Genomic DNA, 10,871 nt, shown 5'->3' with positions numbered 1-10,871 from the left:
CTGTATCCCTTAGCAACGGAGGACGCCGGAAGCGGGAGAAAGCCCAGCCATTGGCTCTTTAGCCAGCGTCAGTACTGGGCGTTCCAGCCTAGCCCTAACCCATTTGGGAAAGTAGTGGCGAGATCCAAGAGTGGAAGCTGCTAAATGCTTTTCGCCCACTTCGAATTTGTCCTTTTACTTCAAAGTTTGACTCGCTAATGCAACCATCTTCTAATCCCTGTTGCAAACCAGCTGTGTGTGTGTGTGTGTGTGTGTTAGGAGAGTGTTCAAACAGTGACAATTAATGTAGATTCTACAGTGGTTCTCAACCTTCCTAATGCCACGACCCTTTAATACAGTTCCTCATGTTGTGGTGACCCCCAACCATAAAATGACTTTCGTTGCTACTTCATAACTGTAATTTTGCTACTGTTATGAATCGTAATGTAAATATCTGATATGCAGGATGTATTTTCATTGTTACAAATTGAACATAATTAAAGCATAGTGATTAATCACAAAAACAATATGTAATTATATGTGTGTTTCATGAGGGAAAAAAAATTATATGTGTGTTTTCCGATGGTCTTAGGCGACTCCTGTGAAAGGGTCGTTCGACCCCCAAAGGGGTCTCAACCCAGAGGTTGAGAACCACTGATGTAGAATAAAGTGCAAAACCATACTCAGCATGGTATAGGTAAAAGATCTCTTCAGTCTCATTCTCATTCATTGCCCACCCTACTGTAGGATCCAACTACCCTGAATTAGAAATATCCTCTTCATCAATGGCCTTGCTTTTTTACCCACATTCACACACTTCCCCTGTCTACTTGTTCTTCAGAACAGAGCTCTGTATCTTTATCTAAAAAACCTTCCTGACATTTGACATACCTCCTCTCTGTCCTCCTTCTTAAAATGAGGTGCTCCTCCTGTGTGTTCCTGTAATGTTCTCGGCTAATTCCTGTATATCATAATGTTGTAATGTACCCCGCGAATCACACAAGGACACCTCAAGAAGTCGAATTAAAGAGTCACATTTATTGCAAATCCGGGACTATGAGGGGGCATTTCGCTCTCCCAGATCTCATAGTGCCCGCCCCAGCCCCAATACCAGATTTATATAGGCAAAGATCACAAAGGTATTGATTACATCCCAAGGTTTGGAATGAGGAACCTGGTTTGCAAAAAAGCAGTTTACAGAAGCAGAAGCAGTTTTACTTAAGCATGTTATCTAAATTATAGTTTTGGGTCTCTGGATCACTGAATTGACAGAAACACATTATCTAGAGCCCTTGGGTCTTGGGGCCACTGAGTCAACAGGGACAAGTTATCTGGAACCCTCTGACCTTGGGATAATTGTGCTGTCCTTCCCAGGTACAGAAGAATGTGCTTTCTAAGACCAGTATGACCACAACCAATGGGATATTCACATTACAATCAATAGGATATTTAATCAAATGGGATGATTTATATAATTCAGAAAATCAAAATAACTTTTCTATTATTTTAGCAAGCAAATAAGTACAGAAACCAAACAGCAGGGTTAAAGTTAAACTATAGTTTCTACCTGAGATGATTGCTACCATACTTCAATAATGGCTAAGAGAATGAATTTTGAATTTGAATCTGGACTCTGCTATAAAATAGCTGTGTGACCTTGGGCAATGAAGATGATGATTAATACACATCGCTTAATGTGCATGGGTAAACTGTTCTAAGCTTTACATGTGTTAGCTAATTTAATCTTTAAAATTTCTGAATTAGGTACTATTATTGAAATCAAAGAGATGGTTAAGAGTGCAGTCTCTGAATTCAAACTCCTACTCAAATTCTGGCTCTGCCACTAGATGGCTGAGATAGGTTAGTTAATGTCTCTACGCCTTAGTTTCCTCATCTGTATAATCAAGTAATAACACACCTTTGCAGAATTGTTTATGAAAAATAAATGATAAAGGTCAAGTACCTGGTAATAGTTATCACCACATTGTAACTAGACAGTCAATGGGTCTGTGCTGCTAGTCACTACTTGTGCCAATTAAACAGAGACAGAGCTGAATCATTTATTCCAATAATGCCAGCAGTATGGGAGAGCAGCAAGTCATCCACAAAAATCTGCTCTTTAGCCCCCTGCTTCCCATCCCCACCCCCCATAAACCAGCTGCTTATATAGGGTAGGACAAGAATTACATGGGGAAGTAGGGATTACAGGCATGGAGAAGTAGGCAATGCAGGCTGGGGTGGGACTCCATTGTTTGAGCAACAAGGTTCTTAATCTTTCCATGATAATAGGCAGGTTTTTTTTCTGTTCATCAGATTATTTATTCACTTGATTTTTAGATTCGCTTGTTGATGGATGTGTATTTGTTGTTCATAATTTGTATCTTTACCTTTTTCTTCTTCTTCCTCTTCTTAAAGGATACCTTTCAGCATTTCATATAATACTGGTTTGGTGGTGATGAACTCCTTTAGCTTTTTCTTATCTGTGAAGCTCTTTATCTGACCTTCAATTCTGAATGATAGCTTTGCTGGATAAAGTAATCTTGGTTGTAGGTTCTTGGCATTCATCACTTTGAATATTTCTTGCCATTCCCTTCTGGCCTGCAAAGTTTCTGTTGAGAAATCAGCTGACAGTCCTATGGGTACTCCCTTGTAGGTAACTGACTGTCTTTCTCTTGCTGCTTTTAATATTCTCTCTTTGTCTTTTGCTCTTGGCATTTTAATTATGATGTATCTTGGTGTGGTCCTCTTTGGATTCCTTTTGTTTGGGGTTCTATGTGCTTCCTGGACTTGTAAATCTATTTCTTTCACCAGGTAGGGGGAGTTTTCTGTCATTATTTCTTCAAATAGATCTTGCTCTCTCTCTTCTTCTGGCACCCCTGTAATTCGGATGTTGGTACGCTTGAAGCTGTCCCAGAGGCTCCTTATACTATCTTCGTATTTTTGAATTATTTTTTCATTTTGCTTTTCCTGTTGGGTGTTTTTTGCTTCTTCGTATTTTAAATCTTTGACTTGATTCTTGCGATCCTCTAGTCTGCTGCTGGAACTCTGCATAATATCCTTTATTTCAGTCAGTGTATTCTTAATTTCTAGTTGGTCCTTTTTCATAACCTCAAGGGTCTCACTAGATTTCTTGAGGGTCTCACTACATTTATCAGCAGTCTCACCAGTCTTTTTGAGGATCTTACTAAATTTATCGGCGGTTTCTAGAAAGTTCTTGAAAAACCTTAAAAGTGTGGTTTTGAACTCTACATCCCGTAGTTTGCTTTCCTCCATTTCTGTCATTTGTGTCCTGTTTCTTTGTCTCCGCATTTTGGCTGCTTCCCTGTGTTGATAGAGTGCCTTTGTGTGCTAGGTGTGCTAGAGGGCCCCGTGGCTCAGCCTCCCCAATTACCTGAGGTGGACACTCTTGGTGCACCCCCTTGTGGGCTTTGTGCACAGTCTTGTTGTAGTTAAGCCTTGATTGTTGTAGGTATCACTGGGAGGAATTGACCTCCAGGCCAATTGGCTGTGAGAATCAGCTGTGTCTGTGGTGGGAGAACTTCTGTGCTGAAGACACCCTTCTGGGGCAAGACTTCCTTCAGTGGGGCTTTGGTGCTCACTGAATCTGCCCCCTGAGTGTGTCCTTTATGGATCCAAGGAGCTGCAATCTGGATGGTCCCACTCTGACCACTGTGTACACTGGCTCCTGGATCTCGAAGGAGGTGCTAATCTAGCCTCTGTCTGAGGCTATGCAACAGGAGCTCAGCTGTGAAGCAATGCAAGTTGCCCTGGGGCCTTGGGCCAGCTGCAAATTTGTTAGGTAATTTTCAGATTGCAAAGGGCCAGTCCTTTCATATGCAAAAGCTGGCGCACAGTTTGGGCGGGGCGGGGGTCCTAGGGGATCAACAGGGCGGAGCAAGCAGCTATGGCTGCCCTCAGAGGCCCCTCTTCTCAGTGTCCTGGCAATCGCTGCAAGCACCTCTGAGAGAAAGCTGCCTCGAGTTCCGGCTGATGCCAGACAGTCCAGTTTCTCCCATATGAGTCTGGGTCCCCAGAGACTCGCCCAGAACTGGAGCTCAGAGCTTGAGACTCCCTACCGATTGAAAAAGACAACCGTGTCCTCAGCTGCCAGCCCTCTCCACGTGCGCCTCTGTACCTCTGTACTTTACTTCCGCACCGCAGCTCCTCTGAGTCTCGGTATGCTTTTCTCTTTCCTTCTAGTTGTAGAATTTCCACTCAGCCAGCCTTCCTGTGGTTCTGGATGATGTCCATTGCGTCTTTTATTTGTATTCTTGAAGTGGTTGTGCTAAGCAGCCATCTCTGGTGTTTACCTATACCGCCATCTTGGTTTTTCCTCAATAGGCAGTTCTTGAATGAGAATGGACCACATTCCAAGGTTGACTGTCCAAGGTGGACTCCCAGGTCCTGGGGGCAAACAACTTCCTGCCAGGTTAGAATGTCCTTTCTTTAACCAGAACAAGGCAATCATGGTTAACAGAGTATGATCAATATTTCCCAATACCATAACTAATCCCCAATATTCTTTTTGCCCCTAACAACATTATTATTATTATTATTCTCTTTCTTCCTTTTAGCATATGTTGATTCTCTGTTGACTTGCATAGATGACAAACTCTATGAAGTCCATCACTCTATTCTATTGGTGTCTATATCCCTTTGTATTAAAAAAAAAATCATTGAACGTACAAAATTAATATGTCAAATTTTAGTCATTTTATTTTTTCTGATATTAAATTGATAAAATTCCTTACTACATACATGTAAAGAATATTTTATAAATCTTACCTCATAGAGCAGCCATCATTCCTGTCCATCTCTTACCTTTTAAAATATATTCTTTTACTTCAGTCTCTCTTGATGATAAGCCCTTTCACATTTAAGCTTCTCTTTTTGCTTTCCTTTGCATGCTCCTTGATCTGGATCATTTTTGTTCTTGGCTTCAGCAATAATTAAAGACTGATAAATCTGAAAGCTGAATTTCACCCCCAACTGTAACCTGAATGTTTCTACCCACATATCCTTAAAATAATCTTAAAAGCAACAAAACCAAATGGAATCTTATCTCCAAAACGCCTATCCCACCTACATTACTTTATCTCAATTACTAGAGACTCGGTGCACAAAATTTGTGCATGGGCAGGGTCTCTAGGCCTGGCTGGCAATCAGGGCTGATCGAGGCCTTCTGGCTGCTGGCTGGGGCCTTTCTTCATTCCACTCCACCTCCTGATGGTCAGTGCACATCATAGGGAGTGATTGAACTCCTGAAGGGACACTTTGCATATTAACCTTTTATATATATAGATTGTTGTGCCCCAAGTTAGAAACTTCAACTATTTTCAGCTCTAATCTTTGATTTAATCTCTGGAATCTGTCCTTGACCTTCTTTCATCTCTACTAATATTGCCTTATTTCTCACCTGAAATAATGCCTCTGCATCTTCAATGCCCTTCCTCCCTCCATTCTTTTATCATCATGTTCTATCCTCTGTACTGCCAGCATAGTTATCAGCAAGTGTTTTCTAAAACAGAAATCCAATCCTTTTCCCCAAATTCACTCTCTGTAGGCGTCTTCCATGGCTTGACATTGCCTATGTTATAATATGCATGCATTTGCAATCTCATCCCCCTTCAACCCATCTTACAGTGTATGCTAGTAAATGTTGAACAACCAGATCTTCAGAAAATGAAATCCTGATTTGTAGTGTTTATCACTGTGTGCTGAACAAACACCATTGCAATGGATATTTACATGCCATCTTGAAGTCATCAAACACCAAACACAGAGTCAGGAAGAAATGCACACAGTTGGTTCTCATGAGCTGGTATAAGCCAGCTTCAGCACAGACTGTTCAGTAAAAGCTCTGACCTATCCGCCTTCACATTATTCACTCTCTCATCCCAAGTTTTAGCACAAATATATATTTTGGCAATGTATAATTTTAAAACAATTAAAAACATGTCTCTCCTATAAATATGTAATAAACATGTGCAACATATTTGTTATAATAATGAGTTAAAAATTTTTTAATGTATTGATATTAGAGAGAGGGGAGTGAGACAGAGAGAGAGAAACATCAATTTGTTGTTATACTTATTGATTCATTCATTGGTTGATTCTTGTATGTGCCCTGATCAGGGATTGGTATACCAGGACACCCACAACCTTGGGGTACCAGGACAATGCTCTAACCAACTGAGCTACCCAGCAAGGGCTTAGTGAATGGCTTTATGCCCTGTCTTGTTGGTTCTTACATTAATATTGAGAGAGTTAACTTGAAACACAGGCAGATAAGGGAAGGGTCCAGTGGAAAACAAAGGCAGGTGGAACATAGGCAGGGGCAGACATGGTAGTTTGAGCCAGCCTAACCATCGGAACCAACCAAGCAGAAATAATAAATGTTCCTGGACTCAAAGCCGGAGGCATGGAAAAACAAGGGAGGGCCTGTAGCAACAAGATGTATGAACACACAGAAATAGAAAACGTTCAGCACAGGAACAGAGAAAGAACACACAGAACAGGGAAAGTTCAGGTTCACTGCTTGGCAAAAACAACTGAAGGAATCAATCAGGTGATGACACAGGTAGACACAGAGCAGGCTTGTAGCAAATATATACCCCTGGACTACAAGGCTTTAAGGGGCAGCCCACTATTGGGTCCCTCTCCTCTGCGGGGCATCTGAATCTGCTTGTAATAAATTTTCCACACTTTTGCTTAAATCTTCTGGTCCATGGAGTTCATTCTTTGGCATCGGGAGACACGACCCCGGGAAAACACCTCGGCTCACCGTTCGGGTTATCAATATGAGTTAATAAATCTTTGATGCATTATATATTTGTATGACAGTCATGATTTTAAGTTTTTGAAGATTTGATAATTAAATGTCAACAAAAAATGTAAATTAATTTAAAACATTGAATTTATGATGGTTTTGTGAAATTATGTGTTCTCTCAATCCAAGGAGAGTAAAATTAAAATTATTACCATGTATTTTCTCAATAACAAGATACTTTAACTACTATTATTAACCTGTGGGGTTTGTTGATACTTATTACTTTGAAAAGAAATCTATATTTTGTTCTTGCCAAAGCATTAGGCCACTTGCCATTTAGAAGCCATGAACTGTGACACTTGTCTTTTTTCATAATTGTGTTTCCCTTGTGTGAAACATCTTTTTCAGCTTCGTGAATTAATAACAACAGCTACCATTCTATTGCATCTGGGATTCTCTAAGTATCTTACTTTCATCAGCTTGGTTAATCCTCGCAACAACCTCATGAAGATAAATAGCACCATGAAGCTCAGAGGTTCTTATCCTATGATCACATACCTAAAAACCTACAGGACTAGGTTTAAAATGCAAGTCTGATCTCAGAGCCAGTTCTTTCAACACATTAAGCTACATGCTCATCTTTTAAATAATATCTCCATTCATTGTAAATCTGTCTCTGACTTAACCAGATAGAAATGAATCACTCCCTCTTCTGTGTTCTCATAGTACTTTGTTTCTGTTTTCAATTATGCTAATGATAATAGCATTTATTAATATCACTTAATTTTGTATTTTCCTTTTTCCCCCCAAGTAGTTTACTTGGGCAGGCCAGGGGACAGGGAGGCCTTGCATCTGAAAGAAGATGTTGGATCTCTTGGTAGTGAAGGGTGGTTTGTGCTACGGACTAAGGACCAGAAGGGCAGCGGGAACTTGATCTTGGAGTTATGGAACTGCTTGACTGCCAATGCTCTGCACTTGCTGGCCACAATCTTCTTCCTCCATGGTCTGGATTGAGGGGGCACCCAAGGTGCCAAGCCCCCAAATCTGGATCTGCAGGGAGCAGGAGGGGGCAGGGCGGACATTCACTGGGCTCTCTGAGACACTCACTTTATATGCATAATCTCATTTAATCCTCACAAAATTCTGAGTTAGATATCATTACTCCAGTAGTCATATGTGGTAACTGAGGCTGAGAGATATAAATAACTTGTCCAAGTTTACACAGCTACAATGTGGCTGAGCCAGCATTTGAACTAGTCTAATGATAGAGCTCCAGGTCTTAGCACTAGTAATTGACCTTCTACACAAGGCTGTTAACTCTTTGATCGCAGGACCTTTGGTTTTTATTTAGAGATCCCTAGTTATCTGAATAATGCCTGGCTTATAGTACATGATAAATGTTAATTAAGTAGTCAACCCATATATATCTCCTTTCACTTCTTCAGAAAGGGACAGGTGTTGGCCTATGTGTAAACTACACCCTCTTCCCCCCATGTCTTCCTGATACATCCCTCAGAGGTAGTGTAATTTCTTTTCCTCTTTTAGACATCACTGGGCGGTCATTTTCACATCTGAAAAATGTTGGTTTGGGGTTGGGTGGAGTAGAGGTGCAGAGCTGTAACAGTTCCCCCTGCTATTTCAACAATTTCCTTCCTTTTTACAGAAATTTTCAAGTGAGATTTTACATCTTTATTTCTTTGGATACAACACCCTAATGAGGTAAGGCTGATATTATTAACTCATTTTATAGATGATTAAACGGAGGCTAAAAGTAAGAATATTAATTTCTTCAGGTTAACTCAGCTAGAAAATACTAGAGCCAGAACCTGAATTTAGGCCTTTTAATTCCCAGGTCCTTGACTCCATTAGAGCATGTTGTCAACTTCTACTTCCCTTAGGATTGGAAATCATCAGATGAAACATTACAGCACTTAGCCAGGAAAGCAGACTAGCTTAGCAAAGGAAAAGAAACTGAGGCAAGAATATAAAGAGCCCTAGCTGGTTTGGCTCAGTGGATAGAGTGTCAGCCTGTGGACTGAAGGGTCCCAGGTTCGATTCTGGTCAAGGGCACATGGCTGGGTTGGGGGCTTGATCCCTAATAGAAGATATTCATTGATGTTTCTCTCTTTCCCCCTCACTTCCTCTCTGAAATCAATGAGAATATATTAATATATATATAATATATATATATATATATATATATTTGTATGACAGTCATCTACACTAATAAAAGAGAAACATGGTAATTGGCGTACGAGCTACCCTTCCCATTGGCTAATCAGCGTATCCTTATGCAAATTAACTGTCAGCCAAGATGGCGGCCGGCAGCCAGGCAGCTGGAAGCTAACAGGAGGCTTGCTTGCTGTGGACTCCAATGTTCCCCGTAGGCCTCTGAGCTTCAGTTGGAAACATAGTAACATTTATAGAAGATAAACAAAACTCCAGAAAGCTCCTGTCAGTCAGCCGGGATCTCAGAGCTGGAGTCGCAACATTGTTTCGAATACAGAAAACAAAGGCCAGAAACCTGCTTTCAGCCGAGCCTCAGAGAGAAAGCCGGCTCTCAGCTCCAGTGACAGCCATGGAAGGTAAATAAATGCCAGAATAAAAAAAAAGAAAAAAAGGAGAGGTTTGGAGCTTCAGTCGCCCGCCAGCCTGAAAACAGCCCTCAGCCCTTCACCCAGACTGGCCAGGCACCCCAGTGGGGACCCCCACCCTGATCCAGGACACCCTTCAGGGCAAACCAGCCGGCCCCCACCCTGAAGCAACAAGATGGCGGCTAATTTGCGTACTGAAGGCAGGCGGCAGCAGGCAAGGCTGTCTGCGGTCTGGGACCCGGATCTGTGACCCTGCCGGGCGGGATCAGCAGAGCCCAAGGCCTCCCGGCACCGGGATCAGCGTGACAGGGGGCAGCGCCCAAACCCCCTGATTGCCCTGCGGCTCTGTGTGTGACAGGGGGCAGCGCCCCAACCCTGATCAGCCCTGCTCTGTGTGTGACAGGGGGCGGCGCCCCAACCCCCTGATTGCCCTGCGGCTCTGTGTGTGACAGGGGGCAGCGCCCCAACCCTGATCAGCCCTGCTCTGTGGGTGATAGAGGGTGGCGCCCCAACCCCCTGATTGCCCTGCGGCTCTGTGTGTGACAGTGGCGGCGCCCCAACCCCCCCACGGGCCCTGCTCTATGTGAGACGGGGTAGAGCCATACCTCCCCATCGGCCCTGCCCTGAGTGTGACAGGGTGTGGCGCCTCAACTACCCCCCCCCCCCACGGGCCCTGCTCTGTATGTGACAGGGGGCGGTGCCCCAGCTCCCCTATTGGCCCTACTCTGTGCGTGACAGGGGGGAGCTCCTCAACCCCCTGATGGGCCCTGCTCTGTGAGTGACAGGGGCCAGCTCCCCAACCCCCTGATCAGCCCTGCTCTGTGCATGACAGGGGGGAGCTCCCAAAACCCCTGATTGACCCTGCTCTGTGCATGACAAGGGGGAGCTCCCCAAACCCCTGATGGGCCCTGCTCTGTGTGTGACAGGGGGCAGTGCCCCAACCCCCTGATCGGCCCTGCTCTGTGCATGGCAGGGGGCGGTGCCCCAACCCCCCAATCGGCCCTACCCTGAGCGTGACTGAGGGTGGCATCACAACCTCCCCATCCGCCCTGCTCTGTGCATGACAGGGGGCGGCGCCCCAACTCCCCAATCGGCCCTACTCTGAGCCCGACCAGGGGCTGCACCTAGGGATTGGGCCTGCCCTCTGCCACCCAGGAGCAGGCCTAAGCCAGCAGGTCGTTATCTCCCGAGCGGTCCCAGACTGCGAGAGGGCACAGGATGGGCTGAGGGACCCCCTCTCCCTCCCGAGTGCACAAATTTTTGTGCACCGGGCCTCTAGTATATAATATATATATATATATATATAGCTGAGTAGGTAAACAGAGCAAAATAAGCTGAGAAGTTTGTGGAACAAATTCTTAGGAAATGAAAAAGAGAAGTAGGATGTGGCAGGAGACTTAGTGATGGAGTCAAGAACGAGAACAGAGGAGGAGAAGGTTTTGGATTGGGAGTCAAAGCACCCAATAGCAGCAGGGCGGCTGGGTTAAGGATAAGGGTGGCAGGGCAGCATACCCTCCGCGCCTGTCTGG

The sequence above is a fragment of the Myotis yumanensis genome, unplaced genomic scaffold (assembly GCF_028538775.1).
Source record: "Myotis yumanensis isolate MYYU_CA2020_CCGP unplaced genomic scaffold, mMyoYum1.0.hap1 SCAF_3, whole genome shotgun sequence".
Classification (NCBI taxonomy): Eukaryota; Metazoa; Chordata; class Mammalia; order Chiroptera; family Vespertilionidae; genus Myotis; species Myotis yumanensis.
This window is presented reverse-complemented; position numbering follows the sequence as displayed.